The sequence below is a fragment of the Manacus vitellinus genome, unplaced genomic scaffold, assembly GCF_001715985.3.
Source record: "Manacus vitellinus isolate BGI_N305 unplaced genomic scaffold, ASM171598v3 scaffold_22_pilon, whole genome shotgun sequence".
In the NCBI taxonomy this organism is placed as follows: Eukaryota; Metazoa; Chordata; class Aves; order Passeriformes; family Pipridae; genus Manacus; species Manacus vitellinus.
Genome location: NW_021939632.1, coordinates 14,048,580 through 14,075,743, shown reverse-complemented (window position 1 = coordinate 14,075,743; position 27,164 = coordinate 14,048,580). Strand labels below are relative to the sequence as shown.

At 39.0% G+C, this 27,164-nt stretch overlaps 1 long non-coding RNA gene across 1 annotated transcript in view; it reads right to left on the bottom strand.

Moving 5' to 3' along the window:
* Nucleotides 1-27,164, bottom strand: part of LOC108640187 — a 64,485-nt gene that overhangs the window by 667 nt on the left and 36,654 nt on the right. The gene's annotated exons all lie outside the window — the stretch shown is intronic.

The window sequence follows — 27,164 nt, the reverse complement described above, 5'->3', positions numbered from 1 at the left end:
ATATCACATATCTGCATTCTGTAAATCTGTGAAGAAGAAAAAGAGAATATTTCCTCTTGCTACTGCTGGAATAAAATTAGAGGATGTCTGGGGAGACTGAAAAGCAGTTTGATCCAAATATTCCAGTAATTTTTTTTTTTTTATGCAAAAAGCTGAGACTGAAAACTGTTCTACTAAAAAATAGATACAGCATCAGGGGGAAATCAAAGTTACATCTCCCTACATAATTCATAGGGAAAAATTAACTGTCATAGCAAGAAAGCATTGCAAGAATCTGGAGCTTCCATCAGCTGCTGCTTGGAACATGCATTAGGAACAGGTGAATAGTCAGTCATTCCTATCTTTTCCTTGCAAGAGATTCACTGACATCTCAACTTAAGGCATCTCAGCAGTGATCAACCAGACACTGCCCAGGCCAAGGGTAGAGAACAGCCCTCTCCTCTCACCACTCAACATCATCCTTCAGTGTCAGCAGCAGTTCCTTCACAACAGGAGTGCTCCTCTCAGCTTTTGCAAGACAAGGAGGTAACCTTAAAAGATTAAAGGAAATGGGATCAAAGGACCTTCAGATTTCTATTACATTGTCCCCATTTCTGCATTTATGCCTGAAATGTCACAGCAAATTACAACTATATGCTTTCTCTCTAAATCATTTGTTATCAATTTTCTTTGTTCAACCATTAGCTGTGTAAGCATATGTATGGACATCTACTTATTTATTTCTAGCCTGTCTATTCCTCACTCACATTGCAATTCCTAGAGAGATTCCCATCACAGTTTTTAGAAAAGCCTTCTTAAGCATCGTGCTAAAGCTCTTGCAGAAATCCTAGCCTTGACCTTGCTCTAGGTGAAAAGTACTGCAGAAGTTCAGCACAGTTGCATGTGGTCCCAACTCTGGAGCTTTACAGATTATATAATTTATCTAATGAAGATGAAGTGTTACCTTTTAAAAAGAGGTTAAAGAACATGGACAGCAGCTGCAAGGACATGAAAAAATGCAATTCCCAGGAAAACATTTGCTTTCATCAGTCAGCAAAATAGTGCTGTAAATCTGCACTGTATTTGTCACGGGGCAAAAAAAGTAAGAAGATAGTTATCAAGAGTCTGGTTGCGTTTCCTGCGTGTGCAAAATGATCATTTGTTGCAAAATCAGTGTTTTGCACAGATTAACAACAGTCACCAGAGTTTACAATGCAAGACAATATAAGCTCTCATAATAAAGAGTAAAAGCCTCAGACATCAAAAAAAAAGGCATCCATAAATATAAAGCTATAGGTACTCTGGAATTCTCTACCAGAAGTGAGTAACAAAGTAAGATAGACAGATTTAGACCTTACTTGTGGCAACTATAATACTATTAAGCATCAACTGAAAGCAGTTTCAAAAAACACCACACTCCAAGCTTCCAATTTAGACTGACTTTTTTTAAATTTTTTTTCCTAAATAACTACATAGCGTACCTGTACTTAAAAAACAAGCAGGCATTCTTTAATTCACAGCATACAGACAGCACTATGCCAAATACCCTCAAAATTAGAAAGCATGTAATTTATCCTTTTGTCCTCTAGTATACAAAGCCAAGGAATTTCTCAGTTTAATTAAATAAACATGGCGTTTTTCAGAAAATATCCATAATATAGAAGATGTAAATGTTTCTACTATTATTGGTAGAAAAAATAGATAAAAAATCTAGAAATAAATAAATAAAATTACTTTGAGGTGTTCATTTCTACCTTACACGGAACAGATGATGCTAAAGAGTTCAGAGACTTCATTACAAGGTGGTTGTTATCAAAAAAGAAGTATTCTAAAAATGTAGAGGCCTCAAATGATTTGTTTAGATTTTGAAATAGACAATCTGTCTGAAATTCTAGCCATACATTGAAGTAGAGCTGAAGAATTTTGCCTTTGGGACTTCTCTTATACACAAAATATATGTTTACTGTGGAATAGTTCTGTAAGGTATACATGAGTCATTTTAAACCACAGTATTTCCCAGATAAACACAACTGCTGTGTTTATAATGAAAATTAATGCAGTTACGTAGAAAGTTCATTCCATAAAACATCTGACAGAATGGAAGAGGTATTTGACAAGTCCTAACTGGCATTTTTTCTTTGTTTTCAGGTTGTGAAAGAAAAAGCAGTGAAAAGTATATTCAGAAAGAAAACTCTGCTTGAAAACATCCTTTCCACAAAAAGTTGAGTGCAATTGCAGGGATCAGTAAGGGAAATTAGGTGGAAAAAGCCTGGTTACTCCTGCGATCAAACCACCATGTAGCTAAGACTGGGCACTGTGGTGCTTACTTTCATACAAATTACTAACTAATCTCACCCTTGTTTGACACAACAAAGGGCCAAATTACACAGCTGTTCATTTCCAGGTGTTTCTTATATATTGCCATTACTTAATTGTTCATTCACCTCGGTCAGTGAGGCTCCAGGAGTCAGAGCCAATCATTCCCATTCCTCTGAACTTTTTTAAGAACCTATCCCATATTTTCCACTTTACACACAAGGAACAGTATCACAGGTCTCCGAGAGAACAATATCTTGCACAAAAGCAGTTGACACCTGAGCCTCCCCGGACTCAAACAGAACACAATGCAGAAGTCAAGGAGAAAAACACAAATCTGAATGTGTTCCTATAGTTACTAAACTTTAAAAATTAACTGGATTTTTAAGGATAATTTTGAAGGAAAAGTGGGTAGCTAACATGTCAAGACAAAGAATGGAGTTGATGCTAATGACCTTGACTGTCTTACTGCTTAGTAAGCTAATTATATTAAACAGAACCAGAGCAGAGGAAATTAGAAGGCATGTTGATGTTTCTATTCCTTCCAAAGCAAAACAGCAGCCAGCATGATGTAGGAAAGCCCCTTCAGGTTACATACACCGAGAAAGCTATTGTATATAGAATACAAGAAGAGCCAAACAAACAGTCTAAGTATATTTGGGTTTTAATAGCCAAAGGCTATCTCTACTGTGGCTGTGCCCTCATATATTACAAATGCTCTGTAAAGCAGAAACCCGCGTTCCGTGTCAGACCCTGAAAGAATATTAAAGTGCAACTGAAGTGAAAAACAGAAATTATCTCCTGGAGCCCAATGTGTTTGATAATCTTGGAATGGGTAATTAAACTCTTCTGCAGTCTTTTGGAGGAGCTTTCAAGAAGTCTTTTGCAAGGAGATATTTTCTGAATTTGTGTCACAAAGCTGAGCTATTTGCAAGTTACTATCCCCAAAACATGACTTCTGGAGCTCTATAAGAATTATGTAAACTCTGTAGAAATAGTCCTGGGCTCACAAACATGCCTAGCAGCTGATATAGCTACCTCTAAACACCCACCCTCCCGTGGGGGGATAGCAGTGCTCCTGAAAAGCTGGATAGACAGCACATGCTAACCCATCCATACCTGTTTCTCACCCTTGTGGTGTGAGCATGAAACCACTCTTCTAACAGAAAAAAACCCATGATATTTCTTTTGCTAAAGTGTGATGTAAAAGATGGGAAATAATCTAGATAAGCCATTAATTTTAAATTAGAAAAGCATAACCCTTTTGAGATGGAGGAAAAACAACAAGCGGCCATTTTATCACGAGCATGATCCCAACCTACCAATCCCATTTTTTTACTGTACCTCCAGAAAACCTTAACCCTGATGGCATAAGTATCCTGGAGACCCACACTCTACAGTATGCAGTGACCCAACCAGAGATACTTATGCATTCAAGGCTATGTCTGCCTGCCACAGCTAAGACAATATCATGACCAATAATTTAATTACACAAAGACCAGGAAATTCAGAGAGTGACAGCTGCCATTCTCACACATAGCGCTTACCTCAGGCACCAAGTCAGCATCAAGGACTATATGTGCACAAGGAGATTTGTTGCTGCAAACCTGTGTATTTAAATGTAGCACTAACACAGCAGCACTCTGTGCAGAACTCACAAACTGTCAGGTATGTAAAACAACAGAAATATCTCAATTTCTTGACACAAATGAAAAAGCAGAGAACAGCATTTCAGCCGCTGTAAGTTGCCTTCAGAAGCAGCAGGCCAGCTGGAACACCATCCATGCTTCCCTCAGGTTTGCCCCACCATGAGACTCCCTCCTGCTCCTCCTCAGGTCTGCTGGACCGTCTGACTCCTCCATGCACTCAAGTGAACTCAGTGCAGCCTGGTGAGCAAGCTGTGCAGAATTTTTAAGTTACAAAACCCACGTTCAAGTTTGCCAAAACCAGTGAGCTACATCTAAGAGTAATTAAAATATCTCAAACAAAAAAAAAAAAAAGGGAGGAAGGGGGCAAGAGGTTGATTCTTTCAGGTGTTTTGCTTTATGTTCTAGTGAAACAGCACCTCATGAAGCAGCTACTCCCCAAAATCATCTTAGCTGAAACATTGCTGCCTCAGCTACTTAGTGAAATGCTGGTCTCCTCCCTCCCCCCAGTCCCACAATCCTTTCTCAGCTCAGGAGGGCTCTATTTGCAATGCTACACAGAAGGATTAGTTGTTTCAACTTCTCTGTTTTCCTACTTTCAAACAGCTTCAACCATGTCTCTTTTTACTGATCTCAATAACATTTTACTCATGACTCTACCCTTTTCCTTCCCCCCCAAAAAGATAACCAAGCAATTTGTCTTGATATCAGTACAAAATCAAACCAGAATGTGAAAATACGCATTAATTTTAAATAATGCTTCTGCAGTCCTGCATCTCTCAACTGAACAAGCATTTTCTGCACTTTAACCTCTAGACAAAGCAACACCAGAAAACACGCATTAAGTGAGCTATGAAACAACAGACTTTAACACCATTACTCTTCTCCTAGATTTACCACTGCTATATTCTGTGATCTCAGACAAACCATTCAGCTTGCACTTCAGCCTTCTTAACTGTAAAACAGGTATAATGCATGCTAAAGCACCTCAGAATGCTTTAAAAGTTTTGAAATTGAAAGAGACTTTGAAAAGATGGCTCTAAGTACCAACTATTATTTTCATAGAATACAGACTGCACTAATAAGGGAAAAAATATCCCAACTGCACAATCACGTTTCGAACACTAGCTTGTGTATATACGCCAGAGGAATTTCAAAGGTAGTGTCATATTTTTAAACCACGTGTGCCACTACCATATTTAATAGAAATCATCACAAGTCTTTTTGTGCCATCAGTCTTTGTAATAAAAGCATTTGGTTTTGTGCTAGGCTATAATGGCTCTGCAAGAGCTGTCAAGATGTATCATATCAAAAATCCATGCACTAAAAAAAAAGAAGTGGTTACCCAGAGAGGGTTTGGTACTTCAGAGGCATTAGAATCTATTTCGTTAATAACACATATTTGTGCACTTGTGGGGTTTGTGGCTCAGCTTGATCATATTGCAGTATTACCCATTCTCTCCAAGAGGCTTTTGTTGTGGCACTCCAAGGGCAGATCCTCAAACAACCACAGTAAGTGTTCAGTAGCACCCAGACGAGAGAGGCTCAGGTGCCAGGAGCCCTGACAAACCCCAAAGCTGCTGTGACATCAGCACTATGAGGATTTACTCACAGTGCATCAATGTCTAGTTGAATATTTTGTGTACAACCTGATTCAGTAGCCAGTTGAGAGCATGAAATCATGCAGTGTTCCAGGCTCGGAAGAACTGTTACCTGACAACAGGGTTTTCCACTGTGAGGTTGTCAGAGATACCAGCAAAAGACATCTAAGAAGTGTTCTCTGACTCATGCAGTTCCCAGGGATGAGGCCACATGCAAAGGTGTTTGCATCGAAGGAACCAGCATAGCTTAGTAACTCCTCTTTGTGAACATTTATCAGGGCAAGACCTTTCTCCATGACTTTCCAGTATCTGGTTTTAAATCTGCACAGCCCTAGTTGAGGAAAGAATAAAGATATATCATTTAATGGGCTTTATATGATTTCTCATAAATGCCAAGAAACATAGGATCTTGAGTGATAAACAACTTTCTTGAGAAATAATTAACCATTCTTTACTGAAAATACTGTGAAACCATTTCTTTAAAATACGAAGTCAGCTTCTGTTTTACAAAAGGTTTTAGGTCAAACAGTCTTTCAGTACGAATTTATACTGCAAAAAGAAGAAAAACTCAATACAAAAGAACCACCCAATAATTATAGAGAAGGGCAAGATTTCTGCCCTCTGAAATTATACAAGAATTACTAGATTCAACATCATTATATGAGTTGTAGGTAGAACTATGATCCTACTAATTGCATCAAAAGTAAAGACTGTCAACACTGTTTCAAAATATTTCAAAGCAAGTTAAGGTATCATACTCAACTTGCCATTGTCACATATACATTTGCCTTGAAGTTAGAGGTTGAGAAACAAGGAGCTTTAAAAGAGAAGTTATTCAACCAAGAAGGCTAAATGAAGAACTCATAAGCAAAGGGCATGTCCTGAAATAGCTGAAGCATAAAAAGCAAAAGTAGAGTTTAAATACAGTTCAAAACTGATGAAATCTGTCTAAAGCAGCAAAAGATGGATGGATTTCTGGGGGAGCAGAGGAACAGAAATCACACATTTCTATTGGAAGTGTTTCAAACTAAGAGCACTGTACATTTTTCTAAGCTGTCTTACTCTACAGGACTCTGTGGTATTGAACCCACAGAAAATTCATCCTGTCATGTTACAATATTGGGGGTTTATCCTGTTTTGTATGTTGGCAAAGAAGAGGTATTGCTGTGAGAAACAAAAGATGTTCAGTAGCATGCAGATCTTCCATAACATGCATGCCAGATTATAGTATCAGAAGAGAGAGAGAGAGAAAGACATAGTCAAGCACTGGTGTTTCCTTGGGGATATTCTCAAACAAGAAGTAATATATTAATCCCCCTGAAAGTCAAGCAAGATTTTTACCACTGATTTCAAGGAAACTGGACCTTGGTTTCTTAGAACTAATAGTATCTTGTGTCCAGTAAAACATTACATATATATATATAAAATCCTTATTACATAAAAAGCTGGTTTATACCACTCTAGCAGTGTACACTTCATGTTCATTTACACTGTCACAATCCTGAAACAGTGCCAAGCAAGAAAAGCCAGACCCAAGAGAATGTATTTTTCCCAGAGGTATGCATTTTGATGAAAATAATATCTTCTACTCTCCTACATTAGAAGATTTCAGCTATGCAGCTTTCAGAGTCAACTTTCATTTCTTTGTATGTTAACAGGCTTCTCCTTTTTAGCTAGCTATATGATTTCCTTTCTCACAGTTATCATGGATTGTGCCAAGGTTAACTGCCAGCCTTGGACCATCAGCAGTCTATTGAGATGAAGGAGCTCCTTGCAGAATATAAATGAAATCCAGAGCTGGTAAATATACATTGATCAGATGAAGCCAAATCTGGACATACCACATACATCAACACTGCAGCAGTGCTGCTGCCATCTATTTATGAGTTTTTTTCCACAACATTTTTGTCAGGTTTATTTTAAAGCTAACATCTTTTTTGGTACAACACCTACTTCTCTAAAGTACTGAGGTCAGTGAAAGAGACATCTTGCAAGGTGGCTTGAAGAAGGGTGAAGTAAGTAAGAAGGGCACCACAGACAGTCTACTATCTATCTCACTAGTCTAAAACTATGGGAGGGTTTGTATCCACATCTGAGCTTTGTGACAGTTCACAGTTTTCTGAGTCGTCATGTAACAATGGCAACAACAGCAAAAACAGTCCTCCAAAGTTTTAGCTGAGTTAAGAAAACTTTTTTCAAGGTTGTACTGCTTTCTCCCTGCCCCTGCCAGTCCTTGGAGGACAAGAAAATAAGAAAGGGGGCTGGGTGTGGGTGTGAGAAAGTTTCAAAAGAACTTCAGTTCAAAGGTTTGGGTCACTGCTTATCACTCGCTCAACTGTTCTTTGATTTTAAATCCTTAATATTTTAAAATAAGGCCACTTAGCCACTTGTCTTTACTGAAAACATAACTAACTTCTTCCACAGTTTGTGAAACAGACTGTGCTGTAAGCAAAGTGCTGCACATCCTGCTGTTTATCTCAAGGTTATGCTGAGCGTCAAACAAGTTATTTGGCCCACGTTTAGTTCAATATTATTTCCCAGTGTGGACTGAAAGTTTACCAGCAGAGTTAGTGGAGCAAAGCAAAGAAGGCTTAACAGAAGCACTGTATAGTTCCAGTCCATCAGTTGATGAAATCTGACTTTTCCCCTACAATATCAATTAATTACACTTTTCAATAAAATTGACATAACAGCTGCACTCCCCTAGAGGACCAGATCTAGGATGTTCATTTCTGGGTTTTGTTTGCCTCTGCCCACCCATGCCTTTATTCCTGCAACTGGAGGGAAGAGTAAATGGGAATAGTGAGAAAATATGTTGCTGTCTTCACACTTGGCTTGGTTTCCAGCTTCAGTGATGAGAAACTGCCAGCTTTCTGATGTTCACGTAAACATTAAAATAGACCTCTAGCTCAAATGAGATTTCAAGAGACAAAACACATGCAAAATGCAACTTCAGAGAAAGAAATTGAAAATTTGTACCCAAAGCGAGTCCTGGCTCTGCTAAATCAACAAGCAGCTGGTGAAGAGATTTAGGGGTATATGCGTGTTCAAGCTTGATAATGAGCTGTGATGGAAGATGACTCAGCTGAGCAGTGAGTCATCTGAGCTAGAAAAGAGAAAGCTGAAGTATAGATAAAGTTCTTTATCAGAAAAGGCTGGCTGGTGGTTTTGTCCTTGATTGAAAACCCTGGCAATCTGCTGATAATGAGTTTGTAAACACTCTCAGGATAAAATACTTCAGCAAACAATAATAGATTTTGAAGGCAGTTTTCACCTATTAAAGAAAAAAACAAACAAAACCAACCAACCAAAGCAAAACAAAAACCCCAAGAATAAAACCAAGGACTTCACCAAATTCCAAGAAAGAAAGGTTAACTACCTAGAAAAAAGCAAAGTCTTTAGGAAGGTCATGAAAATTGTTCTTAATACCTTTTATTTTCTATGGGTTTCTTTTAGATCTCATTTTTAACGTGTGCTTTTGAAGCCAATAACATATATTATATGGTGTTAATAATAGAACTTTCCCCAGTTAGTATCAGACAGCACTGGGATGCAGCTTCAATGTTGGGTGATGTTGTTCTCCCCAACTATTCACAACATGCCTGCTAATGTGCTTAAAGGTACGCACTGAATGTGCACAGTCCCAACTCCCTGGGCTCAGCTGGCAGCCCATCATCTTCCCAAACTACTTTCTCCACTGTCAGTGTACCAAGCAAATGCTTCTGTGCACTTCCAGTGGGAAGTCAGAAAAGTGAAGTAGAATACAATACCTTTAGCAGCTGTTTAAATTCACTTATTACCTTACCTGCATAGCAAACTTACAGTATGCAGGAGTAGTGATGTGCATAGAGGTATGATACATGATACAGGCATGATACAGGCTTGAGCCCAAATGAAGCTGCTTATATGACAATATTCCAATACTTGCCAGTTAGTTGAAATAGATCATGTCAGTAAATCCACTGACATCCAGGGCCAGACAAGTTTTCTGGTATGAATTTCAGGTAAGTGATAGTCAAGCAGACAGTCTCCCCATGAAGTATCTCAGCTATTCAATAAGCATGCTGGGTACATGCTATCACATGAAGTTTGGTCTATTAGTCTCACAGGCTAATTTAATAGAAGTTCAAATAAGAAAGTAGGTAAGGTCCACAGGCTTGCTTCATGACTCAGATTGCAACCACAGAAAAAAAAAAACAGGAAGCCAAGTCATAGGAGCAGACTGACCTTAGCCCTGAGAAAGTTCAGGAGTGCTGAGGATAATGAAACAGAGCATTGCATGAGAGTACTCCTGCCTATTGTGGCTTCTTGTAATAACTGGAGACAAAAGACTTTGCAAATGTTTCAAGCTCTGTGCTATGTGTCCCCAGAGGGCTGCATGGTAAGGCACAACTTCTGAGAAATAAAGGGCACAAGGAGACACAGAGCCTAGGGGGAAGGTGTTAGGCAATCTTGTAATATGCAGCCAGAACATGAAGATCCACTCCCTTAAGCAGTGATGAAGTGGAGTAGGATTCCGAAAGCTCCTTTAAAAAGCCACTCCTCAAACACAGGAAAACAAGTAAGAGCAGCCTTGGGAAGTCTAGGAGTGTAGAACAGACCCAGCAATGCACTGGTCTGGCTTACATCTCTCAAGAGGTGCTTTATGAGGCTGTGACCAAAAAAAATTACTTTCAAAATGTACGGGGGTTTTATGCTAAACTTGTGATTTGAAATCCTGAGTTACAAACTCCAATTGCCAAGAATTCAGTGTTTCATGTACAGGCAACTACACAGCCACAAGCACATAAGTCTTGTAGGACTTCTACACTTTCTAGATATGAATGGTATAAACATCCAAAATAATTATAAAGGACCTGAGCTACAGTGTAATCTTCATAATCTTCATAAGAAAAAAAAGAAAACCAACTAAATATAATTTGCTTAATGTTACTTACCACCATATAATTTCATTAATGCAACACTGATTCATCACCAGGTTCTTAATTTTTTATGAAGATCAAAGAAAGAAAAAGAGACTGCAGTCTTATTACCAAGAGAAATATGCTTCTCTCTGAAAAGATCTCTCATTAAGCACCATCCTACAGAATAAGTGATTTTAATCTTTTTGTTTTCATTGCTACTTGCACATACAAGGAGCAGAATTTAAGAGATTACTCCTTGTTTACAATGAGCTAAACATACAACACATTTAAAAACTGATGTGTGTCCTTTTTCCTTCCTTGGACATACATATACAAAACTCTGAGAAGGAGAAACACGTACCCTATTGTTACATACAGAAAGAACTGTGAAAAAGGATTAATTGTTAACAAGGATAAAATTGAAAAGGCAGCACCTGCTCAAAAAGAGTCTCTTCGGGAGACTTACTGCTTCAGAAATATATGATGGGAATAAGTTAAGACAGATAATGTCTAGTCTTGGGATGTATGAGATACTGACTGATTATACATTGCTCCAAACTACTGATTTTCATTACTGACATAAATCAAGGCTGGGCAGCAACTTAGCAAGTCTTGAAAGACAATAAAAACACCACTAAAAGAAACTGGCAGTTAGAGTTAGCAGAGAATGTTGTGTCCAGAAATACCAGATGCCTTTATAAAAATAAAGTATGTTTTGCTAAGCAATGTCTAAAAAGTTTTTACAGCCAAATGGAGCTTGATCTTTATTTAACAGCTGAGCAACAGAGGTCCTTATTATTTAATTAAATGTTCATTTTAGCCAACATTTATTTAAAAACCTAAAATGAAGTGATTTTGCTTCAAGGCAAGTAGGTGAAATGGAAACGGTTCATTCATATAAGTTTAGGAGTCATGAGTGAATCAATGATCTTAGCATAAAAAGAATGTGCTTCTAGACAAGGAGTTACTGTGAAACACTAAGTCCAGACTAGATGGTTTAACAAAATGGCCCTTTGATTTGAAAATCATTTCTGCCCCACACTTATGGAAGGATATTTTGCTCTTGTTTTGATTTATGGTCACTAGTCCTCATGTCCACAAGCGCCATGTCCCTCCATTAGACATAGCACATCTACTAAAAATTCTTAGACAATGGCTGAAAAAAAAATCTGATTTGATTTGGCAGGGAAGCCATGAACTTTTCAATTACTCCTTTTATTTAAACACTATCCCTCTCTCTACTAAAAATACTGCAACTTCCCACTTTCCAAGCAGTCACGTGTTCTTCATACAAACACAGAAAACATTTTGCAGATAATGTAAGTAGATGCCTTTGAAGCCAACAAGCCTATTTACTCAAGCACAAACACCATTACATTTAATATCCAAGAAAAGCCTCAAACTAAGTGCCTGATTTTCCTGAAATCCCTCATGGTGCAGCTGAACCCATCACCTTTACCTCTGAGTGCCAGCCATCTGAGTGGTGCACAAGGAGGACACAACCAAGCTAAGCTTGTGGGGGGCAGGTGGGTGCCTATAGCAGGTGCCTGCAAATCAGCACTGGACCCATGATTGGGGAAAAGGTGTCTCTCAGTGAAAGACCATGTGCCTGCAAGGGCACATGCCAGTGGCCATGCACAGCCCCTTCAGCTCATAGCCATGTCTCCTCTTCAGGAAGTGCTCCTTCAACATCCCACCACATGAACAATGAAGAAAGACCCTCAGGTATTTGCCAGTATCGTTGGTTGAGGTGGCTGGGTTTTTGGTAGCAGGGGGGCTACATAGGGTGGCTTCGGTTAGAAGCTGCTAGAAGCACTTTCCAAAATATTTCTATTCCTGCTAATGTAGTTTTGGTTCTCCGATCCCAGCCATCCTGTAAATTCGTGTGTGTCACAGCACTTTAACTTGTAATACCCTGGTTTCATGGCCCTTTTTCATATTGTGACTATATGTCTTCATGCTAGAGAAATACATTTATATTTTGTGTACAATCTAAGTAAAAAAATATATTTTGTGTACAACCTAAGTAAAAAATTTAAACACTAATGAAAAAACACATCTGAGCAAGTAAAATCATGAAACCATGAAAAAAATATTTCCCAGTATTAGCCTGTGTGGATGTGGGAATTGCTAATTAGAAACAAAGCAACAAAAATGAAAACGTGCTGCCTGAGAGCTGGTGTAGCTCACTGGTAGTCAGCAGAAAGGACATCTTTTACCATTTAGAGATCATGCCGGTTCCATTATTTGTATCTGAAAACTTACTGTGCAGACTATTGGGCATGCAGGGAAATCCAGAGGTAGATACTTATTTCCTTCATGTTCCCTGTGTGAAATAGCAAGGCTCTGTGTATCAAAGCTGCATACAGAAGGCTCATTATGTAAGTGACAACTATAATATTAAACTGAATAGAATGATAATATAATTCAAGAAATCTAATTGCTACTATGAAGGAAATTCATTTTCTAACAATATACAGCAAAAGCTGTCTCAATCACTAAAAAAAATCCACCCCTTATAATTTTCTTTCATTTTCAATTTTATAAAAATGGCCTTAACTCCTTTTGTAGACATCAGCACTTAACTAGTCAATCAATCACCAGAATCAATCACCACACCTGCTGTCTCCATTGTTATTCTTCAAAGAAAAGCATAAGTATAGGAAAACATGTACTGACTGGGATCCACCAGAGGTAAATTAAGAAAAGAAAACAAAACTAAAAAATGTATTCTAATTATTAAAATGAAATACCTTTTGAAAACTGTAAATGAAAATTATTCCATCAGAGGAGAAAGAAAAGTTGCAAAATTTACAAATATAATATGTTAATTCAGTGACAAATAAAAACAATTTGAATGTAATATTTATCTGAAAATAAAAACCCAGCTCTTAATAACACTTTACATTCATTATCATCAAAATACCTTGCCAACAAAATCAGTATCATTATTCTTATTTATAGATGGCAAAACTGCAAAGACCTCAGCAATATCAGTGCACAGCTTTGATTTTAGACCTGAGCATTGGAACAATAAAGAACAGATCAAAGACCAATTTCTAAATATTCTATAATAACATCAAACATTGCATATAGACCTATATTCCCAAGTTTAATATTTTACTATTCTCACCTCTTAAGAAAGAAAAATCATCTAAGACAAGGAAGGGAAATATAGGAATATTAAATAAATCTTCTACCAGTGTGCAAGTTAGTGCCCTTTCAAGATTCCAGTCACAAATGAGAAAAATCATGACAATCATTAAGGAACTGCACTCCTCTCTTCATCTGTAGATTTAACACTTCCTTGTAGATATGTCACCATGGACTGAGAAATGTAACAATTAACACACAAATCCCTGGAAATGCACGGTGGGTTTCTATTTATTTATGTTAATAAGGCAGAAATTTTATATGCAAGTGCACCAGCAATTCTCACAGTGCCTCTGACAGGAGTCAGGAGCCAGCATCCCATAGCAGCATATCTCCAAATTATTTAAACAGAACTTGAAATGCAAGTGGAGATGACCTCCTATACAGGTGGAATGAAAGCTGGCACAGGAGAGAAGGCTGCCCCTCATTTTGGCTTTGTAGGTTATGCTTCAGATAATAACCAAAACAATCCTTGTTTTAGAGCTCGCTGTGTGACAGAACTGCACAATCAGTGTTTCACTCTGCAGTCTTTTACTAGAAGGATCTATCCAGCTCTGTGAGGCAGAGCATGCAAGGGCCTGGGGCTCGGTGTGCCCACAGCAGCATTCAGGGAGGGAGTGTCCCACACTGCGCCGAGGTGGCCATTGCAGGCTCCCACAGGGACTGCTGTGCAGGTCCCCACGACCTCCCAGGGCAGGAATTGATGCAACCATTATCCAATATCATGTGCAACTGAGAACAGCATTTGGCATTTCGACCTCAGGGGGCTGCACAGCACCTGATCTTTATTTCATGGTCACAGCACAAGACTGTGTAGAGAAACAGCACACACAGCACTTTTAAAGTCAATGGCACCTTAGTTTATGAGTCAACACAGATATAAACCAGATTCTTTTACAAAAACCTCCTAAACCTGCTTTTTCTTGAAGGAAGTCTTGTTTGTATAACTACATACAAAATAATCTTTTCAAAGTGTACCATGCTTTTTTTTCCACATCCTCACAATGAAAAGGAGATTTCCCATTAAAAATCCTAAATTCTGTATGGCAATATCATGAATGCTTTACTGCAAGGCATAGTCAGTGGCATGGCACAAGGAATGAACACTTCTGTCACATGTAAAAAGTAGTATCTAAATACCCCAGAAAACATTTCTTCCACCAGTATCAGTTTTCTAAGAGCAGTACATATTGCAAACGGGTTCATTTTAGCATTTTCATGCAATGCAGTAACTTGAGATAAATTTAACACTTCAGAATATCTAAATTGTAATTGCATTTGCCTCTTTGGGATTAACAATAGGCAAAAAACATTACACTGGTCTGGTGACATGATATGTTATGTGGCAAATCTTTTTTTGCCAGAGTCTTAGTAACTTTACTGAACTACTTTATATTTGCCATAAACATCACAGCAACAGCACTCCAGGTGCTATCTGCAAATGGGTAATGTGAAGGTGTTTAACGTGATTCTTTAGAAATAGCACACTAGGTAGGTGGATCCAACACCAGGTTCCATTTCCCCACAATTCTTCCATCTCTAGTGTGTTGGACCAAAGGGCTGCACATACCATTAAGAAAAAAGGAACAGGTTATGGGAATGTGTCAGTTCCGCTGGAGGAGGCACAAAGGTAGTTGGATTTAGATGCATTTTCTTTTCATGTCAGCGAGGGTCCTTATTCAAAAAACAAAACCATGTCTCACTTCCTGATCCTGCTGCTGGGCAGGGTATCCTGCTAAAGGGTGGAGCAGTAAATTGTTCAAGAAAAACTGGCTGGCAGCCAGTGGAAATTTCATGTGTTATGGATCACGCTTTATTCTACTGTGATTCATCAGCTTCAACAGCCACTGATGATGGGTGTATGTGGCATGTGCCACAGGATATATTTTCTACTACAGTAAGATTTGCCTCCAGAATATTTTGTTCTTTCGAACGTGTTTAGCCGAGGCTTATCTAGAGGCAATAGGAGGTTCTAACAGCAGCCTACAGCTATTTCAAGGGCAGTTGTGAAGATGGAGTTAACCTCTTCCTTTAGTAACAAAGATTGAAACATGGGAAAACAAACTGCAACTGGAAATTGAGGACTGGGAGATCCAGACTGGATATTTGGGGGGAAATAACTCCAGCAAGAGGTCACCCTGGAGAACTTGGAATAGGTTAAATTGTCATCGTTGGAGGTTTTCAGAATGCAGTTACACAAAACTCCAGTTGCCCCAGCGATTGTTCTGCCTTGAGAGGGTTGCTGGACTAAATGTTCTTTCTAACCAATATCTCCATGACTCCACAATTTTATGTACCCTCAGTCTGTCTGAGGTTCTGATTAGTCTGAGTCTCCAACCCGAGAGACTGTTGTGAACTGTGTTAAAAATCCAGATATGTTTAAACACCTGCAATTGCTACAAGTCACTAAACTGTGCATCACAACATACTAAAAACATAAAATAAAATAAATACATTTTAATATATTTATAAATATATTTATATAAATATGTAAAATCAATAAATATAAAATCAGGGCCTCAGGTGGTAATTTGCAAAGTTTCCAAAACTTTGAACCAGATTAATCAAAATAAATGAGGTGCTGATATAAAGATGACAGGCAACACTTTGTTCACCTGAAATAATGGAAAAAGACACGAGTGTCTACAAGCATCAGTTTGAATCTCTGAAATTAATTTCCTTCACACACCTTGGAGTCAGCCTTGTCGCCTTTTACTCTAGATTAAAAATTGGATTCTATCTCAGCTTCCCTAGCACATACATGTATTTAAAGAGGAAAAATCACCCTCAGACTGAAGCCTTCTCTTACACATTTTTCACACTGATGAGAAAGCACAAGAACAGAATGGAAGTGTGTTGCTAGTCCACAGAAGAAGGTACTGTGATATTATATTAATGAACACAATATTAGCATAAATTTAGCATAAACACTGGTTCTTATTTTTCTTTTTTCTTTAAAATCTAAGTTATCTCCTCTTTTATCATGCATTTTCTTATTTTCCAAAGCTGGATGAGGAGATGGAGTAGAAACACCAAGTACATCTTGTTTTATATTTATGTACATATGCAACTTCATATTCTTTTAAACCCAGTAATCTTATAACTATGTGCCATTGAATGTGCTTTCTACTGCTGAATGGACTTTCTTCAAACGCATGAAGACAGGCTATACTGTTCTGAAGTCTACAGGAGTTGCCAATGGATTTAATTTGAAGTCGGATTAGGACTTGTGAAAAGCTTGCATATAGAGAACCATGTACTGTAAAAATGTAATCCTTTAGGGGAAAAAAGTCATTTATAAAACCCTTCCTGTGAAGAAAAAAAATGCACACCATAGACTTAGGTAATCATTTAACAAGCTCGACAGCTGAAAGTAAATAATTCTTGGGCAAAGTTTCTAGGATGAAAGGTTTGACCTGCGCTTGAATCTAAAAGCAGCAAGCTGATTGACCTTATGATACTGTGGTTTTATTTCAGGAGCTGCCTTCCCTCACCCCTCTCAAGCTTTCTTCTGAATTGCATGAATATTTCATGACTTAACTGTGCATACTATGGCAGACAAAGAGCTAATAGATTAGTAATTTGACCTGCTATTTATTTGAGGTGCTCCAAACATGTAAGGAGAGAGACTGATTTTTCTTTGGAACAATCATGAAACGGAATATGGTTGATTCTAGAAACTTTACTTTAGCTGAGGTAATTGCAGTGGGTGGAAGAGGCAAACAGTATGATAAGATTTCACATCTGGGAATTAAAGGAAATCAGTGAGCAATACAGTCAGACATGATAGAACACTGTATCTTAACCACTGCAGTAAAACACTGAACTTCACTGCATTACCTAGAAATTTTGTTTGTTCTGCTTCTGCTAAATTTTAGCAAAGGATTAAAAAAAACCAAAACAAACAAAAAACCCACTCCACAAACACTGAAAGAATGAGTGATGTCACATTTATACCATAGAAATGTAAGAGAGCTCTTCAGTTGCCAATTTTCTTTTCCAGATTAAGAACGCCGGTAAAGATTGATGGGGAAATCTCTTAAATTACATTAAAAACTTGCCTATGAAGCAATTCTTGGAAATCATGTCTACAGACCAAATTATGACTGAGGGGTCTTGCTAGTGGAAAATATGACGCTTTTAGACAAAGAAAAGTGTTTTGGATAACTAACTGAGCATAAAATGGAAACTTCATTCATCCCTTTCTTTCCTGCCCTCAGAACAAGAACTACTAAAGGAGACAAGTAAAGTAGCAGACTGGCATGGAAGGAAAACATTTGACTGCGAAGCCATTTTTATGCATTAAAAAAGTACACAAATACATACAAGTACTCTAAAGCAGAAGAGAGAATTTAAATGAGCCAAAAATTATATTAAAAAAAAACTACCCAGCCAAAACTAAACAGTGTATAACCCCGTTGTGTAGCCAACACCCAAGTAAAAAAATTCCTTCAGAAGTTCAGATGACTAAAAATTGCCAAAAAGAGTGGCTAGAAAATGCTGCACTGCAACATTTAGAGACACCCGTGCATCAGCACAGATGCAGGGTTGATCAGGCAATCTCTAGCTTTAGGTGCATATTTTCTGCTCAAAGTGACAGGCTCTGACGTTATGATAGCTGCACTTCAGCCTGTTAGTCTTCTTGACTGCTGCAGGCTCTGATTGTTATGTTGTAGCATTTCACTCGAGATAGGGATGTCAGGCACCCACATTCAAAATGTATGCAATCGTGGAACAAGCAAGCATAAAGACTGAAGTTCTGAATTTCGTTAATCTAGTCCACACCTACTTTCATGAAATTTATACAGTTTATTTTCTGGACATTATTGAGGAAAAAAAATAGTAATGTTTGCCACCTTCAAATAATCCTTCCACAAGTCCCTGACTGATCACTGAGACTCCTTCTCCTCCATCTCTCTGTCCACACTGTGTTTCTTTTGCAAAGTAATATTTGCATGTTTGTTAAATGAACTTTTGGTAACCTATGCAATAAAAGCTTTTTTGTTATCATCCAAAACTATGGAAGTAATCTCTGAAGTGTCTTTAATCTCAAAGTGGAAGCGTAGCTTCCCAGATACAGTTGTTGAGGAGGTGAACAGGTTAAGGGCGGGAATGAAACATACTGTGAAACTAAACCGCACTACTAGACTGTGGTCTCAAGCACCTCTATTAGTCTATGCAAGAAAGTAGCTGAGGGTAGTCGGAAGTAGTAAGTAACAAATCTGACATAGTTTGGCTGGTATTTAAAATGTAGCTAAACAAAGAAAAAAAGGCAGCTATAGCTCAAATCTCAAACCACTTTGGTTACTACTGAGGTCAAGCAGTGCAGAAGGAAGCATGCAGTCCTGAAACTTTCTTCAAATGTGTGTGGGGAAGAAATTATAAAAGTCAGAGAGAGCAGGTGCCTGAGTGGGGATTGTTCTGACTCTACCTGGGAATTAACAAATTTATTTTCTGTCTCATGCCTTACTTATTTCCTGAACTCGGTCAAGTCATTTCACTTCTCCTTCTCTTCTCCTTTTGTTATGTAAAACTGGTATTGTACCATCTCTAGTGCATTTTAAAGGCATAGCAGAGTGAAAGCTGGAAGGAAGGAAGCCAAAGAAAGAAAGAAGTCAGACTGACCCACTCAGCAGATTTGTAAGATGGGGGAAGGTAAAGCTATTTATCCCTATGCAAGACTGGTGTGATCCTGTGGCTGGCTGGAGCACAAGCAGTCAGCTCACAGGCACTAACATGCTGGATGCCTCACCAAACCCATCTGAAATGACAATGCTGCTGTGATTCATTAACACCTCCAAACACAATAAAATAGCCAGGGAGAGTAATAACAAAAAAAACAAGACTAAGGAAAACCCTCATTCTCAAACTGTCACAAAACCAAACTTGTATGTCTTGGATGAGAAGAGGGGTGATTTTTCTCTCTCTGGGCATTAGAGTATTTAATCAAAACAATATAAGATTTCTGCTGGAGCAAACTACCTCCCTGGACAGAGCAAAATGTCAATATTTTGGGTCATATCTAGAAAACCTAGATGTCTGCCTCAGAACCAGACTATTCACCCTTTTCTGTGGCTAATGCCAGCAGCATGATACCTCAGCAGCCCTTGGTGTTCAGTGTGCTGTGGGTGATTGCCATAAATGAAGCAGTAGTTCAGCTTTCCCCAGGGCCATTTCACCTTTGACCATCAATCCTTTCCTTCTTGCAAAAACTACTGACTTCCACAGTTTCTGTAAGAAAAAGTCTGAGTAAATGGCAAGTTCCTTCTTAGCCCCAAGGTTTCTCTTTAGCCTCTCTCTTGAATTGTAACATGTTTTTACCAATGTCTCTTCTACACCTGCTGAATGGTCTGTGGTCCTGATTACAGGAACACATCATTAAGCCAGATTCATTTTAGTTGTTAAAAAATATAAAAAAAATATCAAAGCCTTGGTACATCCAAACTTCCAGTGCTTCTCAAAAAACCCCCAAACAGATCAGCTATTCAAATTTAGAATGCATTCTAACTAAGCAGTTCTCACTGAAATCCAGGACAGCAATGGGTTTGTGACTTGCTGTAGCACAAGAATGTTTCTACACAACACAGGAACAGATTTGAACTGCAACTCAAATCTCTACTGACAAGATAATCGTTTCATTATATAAATGAACCTACATCAGATTATAGCAGCAGTAGCCACAATAATAACATCACGATAAATAATAATTAGTCCAAACACTTCCCCAGTCTCCTTCAGCTGTCAGCCTCAAAGCATTTTACAGGAGGAAAATTGAGGTGCTGCAGTGAACACTACTTGTTCAACACAGAGCAGTTGTAGGTCTTGGACATTTCACAGCTACTCCCTAACTTTCTCATTTTCTCTAATGGGTCATTATACACCCTACAAACAATTTGGAAGTTTGATAGTGCTTTTGGCTTTAGTAACTTCAAAGGCTTCAAAAGATCTGTCACGTACCAAAGGGACATTCAATACCTCAGACCTCAGGACCAGCTTATGTGTAAGTCCTGTTGATGAGAGGAATTTATAGAGGTATGTAATAAGTTAGCCATGTATTAAAGAACAAGGTCTACTCTTTGGTTCTCAGCTATTGAGCACTAAATAAAAACTAACGCATAATGGCAAAACACCTATCTTGGCCAGGCTTCCAATTCCTGCTCCAAAGAGCCTGGAAAACTGCTAAGAGCAACTCAAGTGAAGAGAGTGAGAAGAGTACTCCAGCAAAGTGACCCAGTCATTTTCTTGCCTTTGATCACTCTCACTTCTATTGTTCTGCAAATATGATTGCATCAACTTGCCTTTTATCATCTTCTATTTAATCTGCACTAATGTGCCTGCAACATAGCTGAAGCAAAGTCACAGTCTACACGTGGATTCTAGATCACCTTGAAATACTGCATTAGCATTGATTTCCAAAAGCAGATCTTAATAAGGGCAGGCAGCAACAAACAGACATGGGAGACATTTTCCCAGCAACTAACAAATTTTGCAGCTCAGTTTCAGTGCAGAGATCTACCAGAAGGATAAAGGCCCTCTAGTCTACATCCTTTATCCTATCTCCTACTCACTTCCAAGCACTGGTATTACCCATGTAGTTAACACTGTATTTAATTTACTTCCTGGTAAGAGAGAGCAGTCTAAGGCAGCACAACAGAGGAACAGAAGGAGATGAACAGTGCAGGGGGTAAGAAGAAACACTGAAATATTTCCTGTGGTTGCAACACACAACCAGCAACTTTTCTTTCAAGAGAACCTGTAGTTCAGGAAGCACCCTTCGTTTCCACCATGTGACACACAAGGAGGGGATGGGGTCATGAGGACATACACCAGTGCAAATAAATAAGTCTATGAAATTTGTATCAACCTGGAGGGAAGCAGAGCTGCAGTTTTACTCAGACATGCAAAGAAAATTTTACATTGTTGAGTTTTTTCTTTGGGGTTGTGGAGTGTTGCCAAAATAACCTCAGACTGGGCCACTACCTACCCAGCATTGCTCCAGAGCTCAAGAACTCTGCAGACAGTTTTTGTATTCTGGCAAAGGCAACATGATGCAATAGGCTGAGCTGAGCAGAAGACAAAGGTACCTTGAGAATCAGCTGAATTCTGAAATGTCACGAACCCCACTGTTTCTTAAATTTTGACCTCTCAGTATATGTGCATAACAAAATGTGCAAGCCTGTATTTACACACAGCTACAAAAAATCTCATATAAAATATTTTGCTATACATATTTCTTTCCCTGCAAGAGAACAGTGACAAAGCATGTGGCAGACATGAACAGTACCACTTCATTTACTACTGCAGGATGATTAAACACAGCAGTGATGAACACACAATAAGAGCCTATACAACAGAAGAGACAACTTCAGCAAGTTGGCATATTTTATACTACTCAGAACAGCAATCTTTCACACAAGTAGCAATGCTCAAGGTTTCCAACAGCTGATGTCCACTTTCAAAGTATTGGGAGACATAGCATTTTCCTAAGGGTCAAAATTCTTATTTTCCCCATTCATTCCCACTCAGAGCAGCAGTCAGAAAATATCAGTCTTTCAAGTAGCCCAATCACAAAAAGGTTTGGATTGGAAGGGAACTTAAGGATCATCTAGTTCCAACCCTCCCTTGTCATGGACAGGGACACCTTCCATTAGATCAGGTTGCTCCAAGCCCCATTCAACCTGGTCTTCAACATTTCCAGGGATTGGACAGCCACAATTTCTCTGGGTAACTTGTTTCAGTGTCTCACCACCCTCACAGTAAAGAATTTATTCCTAATACCTGGTCTAAACATACTCACAGTTTAGAGCCATTGCCCTCATTCTGTCACTACATGCTCTTCTGAAAAGTTCCTCTTCAGCTTTCTTGTAGGTCCTCTTTAGGGCTGGAAGGTGCTCCAAGGTCTCCCCAGAGCCATCTCTTTTCCAGGCTGAACAAGCCCAGCTCTCTCAGCCTGTCTTCATAGCAGAAGTGCTCCAGTCTTCTCATCATCTTCGTGACCTCCTCTGGACTCGCTCCAGCAGGTTCATGTTCATCTTATGTTGGGGCCCTCAGAGTTGCATGCAGTACCCCAGGTGGGGTGTCACAAGAGCAGAGTGGGAGAAACACTTCCTTTGACCTGTTAGTTATGCAGTCCAGGACACAGTTGGCTTTTGGGGCTGCAAGTGCACATTACTGGGTCATGCTGAGCTTCTTGTCCACCAACACCCCCAAGTCCTTCTCCTCAGGGCTGTTCTCTCTCCAGTCTCAGCCCAGCCTGTGTTTGTGCTTGGAGTCGCCCCGACCCAGGTGCAGGTCCTTGCACTTAGCCTTGTTGAACTTCAAGAGGTTCACACCCACCTCTCAAGCCTGTCAAGGTCCCTCTGGATGACATTCCCTCCCTCCTTTGTGTTGACTGTACCACACAGCTTGGTGTCATCAGCAAACTTGCTGAGGGTGCCCTCAATCCCACTTTCCATGTCCCCAACAGAGATGTTAAACCCCAATTGTCTCAATACCAACCCCTAAGGAACACTACTCATCACTGACTCCACTTGGATATCAAGCCATTGACCACAATTCTTTGAGTGCAATCACCCAGCCAATTTCTTATCCACCAAGTAGTCCATCAATAAAATCCAGGCCTCTGCAGTTTAGAGACAATGATGTCATTCTGGACAGCATCAAATGCTTTAAACAAGTTCAGACAGATGACATTAGTCCCTCCTCTCTTATCCAACAATGCTGTCACCCCACCGCAGAAGGTCACCAAATTTGCCAGGCATGATTTGCCCTTAGTGAAGCCACGTTGTCTGTTACCAATCACCTCCTTATTCTCCATGTGCCTTAGCACAGTTTCCATGAGAATCTGTTCCATGTACTTACTGGGCACTGAGGAGAGACTGTCCATTCTGTAGTCCCTGAGGTCTTCCTTTTTCTCCCTTTTTAAAACAGAGGTTATGTGTCCCTATTTCCATGACATTTTTTCAAATATGTAGAAAAGGCAAAAAAGGACAAAACTGAAATGTTATTTCCTGTACATTTACTGTATTGTTACATTCATGATGTAGAAATGCAGCCTTAGCATTCAGTAGAGGTGCTTACTGTCAAGGAAACAATTATAAAGCCATGTCTGAGAATATATCAGACCTGTTCCTTCTATCAAGTCACAGCATCTTTATGACACCCTTTCAGAAGGGCATCCTCAACTTCCTTTGGTAATTTTTTACCCTACATTAAAAATGTCCATTTCCCCCGAGGACAGCCTGATGCTGAGTTTGGAGAACATAATGAAATCATTATGGTTAGTGTAGTACCTCTACTCACATAAAAAAATTCGCTTCCTTTTAAACGCATACAATGTCAGTTAAAACTCCTCTTCTGTATATGAAAGGTGTAGATGCAATACGTACTGATGCTCAAGAACAAAGCACCTCATTAGCTCTCTGAGCACAGTGCACTGCAGTTTGTCATTATCCAATGCGCTCCTCGCAAACCACTGGGTAGGGGATATGACAATCCCTGAGGCTGCATTGCAGAGAAATATTATCAACATCCAAACAATACCAGAAACGGGGTATTGCCCAGAACTATTTGTCACTGGCATCTCCTTTAGTGTGAGAAACAGAGGGTAAATGGAACAAACAAACACAAAAAACCCATTGGTGAAGCATAGGAGTATTACCTTTGAGGCAATTTATTGATAAAAGCCGCTTACGAGACGCTGCCTCATCTAGGGCCACAATCCAACAGATAGGATATCTTAGGAGGAGTCATGCACCAACATATTACAATGTGAATTTCTTGGCATTAACAGGGAGTTCAACAAAACAGTAACATCAAGAGAAAAAATAAGTTATTAATGTAGTTCATAAACATTTTATTATTACTTTTTTCTAACTGTAACTGTTCTAAAAATGGAAAAATTTTACCTGCTGTACAAGAGGTGTTTCTGAAATGAGGCCCATGGACTCTTTGTATATACATGAAAAGTGATGACGATAACCACAGCACTGACCAGGACTCCTTGATGCTGCAGTGGTAGCAAGATTTCTTGCAGATGAGCCCAGAATAGATTCAGGAAATGGACATTCAGGGACTGAAGCTATTAACTTGACTCCAGAGAGTTCTGTGGCTGTGTGTTGCAGAATAATTCCTCCTCTAGCCCTACCTGCTACTGTGAACTGGACAAACACCCTCGGCAGGACTCATTCTAAATGCACCATTTCACTGTCCAAAAATCTGGAAACCTGCAGAGCTTTTTACTATATATCCATCACCTAGGAGTTGGCGTATAGAGGAGTCCACCAGCACTGCAACAGGACATTAATTCCAGAGCTTTTGTCACAGGAATGACAAACAGCTGGACTTCCTGAGTAACCTTGAATAAACTACATTCTCCTGTCCCTCGGCTGTCATGCAGGATAGCACATCCTCCACTTGTAAGGGTGCTCCAAATACTAAGATACTGACAGCCTCACATGGCCAAGCATAAATGTCATGGGAGCATCACAGAATATCCTATTGCTATGTGCATAACACAGTACTTAATTGTAAACTACCCTTCTTTCTACCTTTCTTTCAATCTACCCTTGATAAATACCCTACTGCTATTTATCAATCCAGTCTCATTTTTGTCTATTTATTCTGCCACTTTCTGCTGTGCCTCTGTATATAATCAAGCCATAACCATGTTTTACTTTGTTTTAAATTTTGTTTAATAATTGTTTCCTGAGTAGCTTTAAACAAAACAAATCACACACACAGAGACACGTATACAAAAATAAACCACTGCTAACTCTAATTATTTTTTAAAGGACTGTTCAGTTACTAAATGTAAGTAAAATTGCAGAAGAAACCCAAACATCACAAGGCACAGAAACTGTGCCTCTCTGGCACAGGGGACACCCACCTTTGACCTAAATTTCCTACCAACAGGAGAGTATTCTTCCCTCATGCAATGTATTTGTGAAATCCTCAGGCATCTTAAAGTGCTGGAGGTTGAGGGAGAAGGACAAGCTAGAGTGAAAGAAGTGACCCACAAATCCGTAATACTTTACACAGCAAGTCAAGCAGATACAAATAACAACCACGTCCTGCTTCCTGAGAGCCTTGCTCACATATCGAGCCTCCAAGGAAGGTCTGCAGCACAGCATGGCAAGTACAGGAGGCTGAGGATGAGCTGCCTCAGGGCTGGATGTTACTGGCATTATAGACTGACAGGCAAGCTTGTCTGGAGACAATTCATTCTCTTTAACCATTCACAACACAAAAGAAAAAGGATGGTTTCAGGACAATTTTTTCAAATGGCCATAATAGTTCTTCCCTCTCAGTGTTTTTTTGGGCTAACAGGTCAGTCTCTCTCTTGAGCATTGTAAATCACTTGCTCATTGCTGGTAGAAGTTAACACCATTTCCATAGACAAATGTGACCCCAAGATTTCTCCCCTTGCTCTTTCGTGACACTAGGGGCACAGGAAGAGGATTTCCTAACATTGAGCCAGAAAAATAGAAACTGAAGCCAAACAGAAAATCAAACTCTGATCTCCCTTCCCCTGCCCATCTTTTGCCTTTTCATTCTTTAATTAGTAAGGACAGCCAAAATAGACCTTTTCCTTGTTTTAATTTGCTTATTTATTTGTTTCTGACAGAAGAAATTTGTCCTTCCTGCAGGAGAAACAACTCCATTCTTCTATAAATAAAATCCACTTGTGTAGATGGAAGTTCTTTTGAGAAGTTTCCATTTAAAAATGGAAGACTAGAAGAGCCAGAAGTAAAACTTTTTTTGTCTCACAAAGGTATTGAGGAGCAAACATATATATTTGGATAAGTTTTCAAAGGAACATTTAGGGAATGCGAAGCTACTACTTATTTTACGTGAAGCACAGTAGTTGACAAGCAGAGGGTTAAACCTATCAGTAATCTAGTAAAATAAGAGTAAAAAATTTCCTGAAGTGCACAGTAAGGCATGGTTAACCAAACATTGCTCTTTCTTAAATAAATGCTCACATACAAAAATGTATCACCTATTCCTGTAAGCAGGTTTCAACACTGAACAGCCTGGTGATTTACAGATGCCTGGGTTAGAGAAGAGAAAGAGCACAGATGGCTCTTGTTAGCACTATAGAAGGGTTTGGTAGAAGACCTGAGAAGACAGGGAAGCTGCTAAGGATAAGCTGAATGTACTGGCAGCTCTTTCATACCAAATCTAAATAGGACAAATTCACAATTGTAGTTCTCAAGTCCGTACAAACTCTTGCATTTCACAGAAATGTTTAGTATCTTAGCATTTTAATTATATAGTCCTGATTTTAAAACTTGACTTTGTATTTCACAGGAAAAAAAGAAAATTATTAATTTCCAATAACAATTGTGCACAAAAAAAAATATATACATGTCTCTGTCTCATGGCAATTGTACATTACAGAACATAAAAAAAAACAGAAATCAGTGTCAGGCACACAAAATAGGTATTCACAGTGAAACAAAAAGAAAATTAATGTCTCTCAGTCTATGGACTGATTATAGGTTTGCCATGATTGTTTTTTCCCCCTGGGAGATTATGTCTCTCAGGAGGTGACATCCACTTAA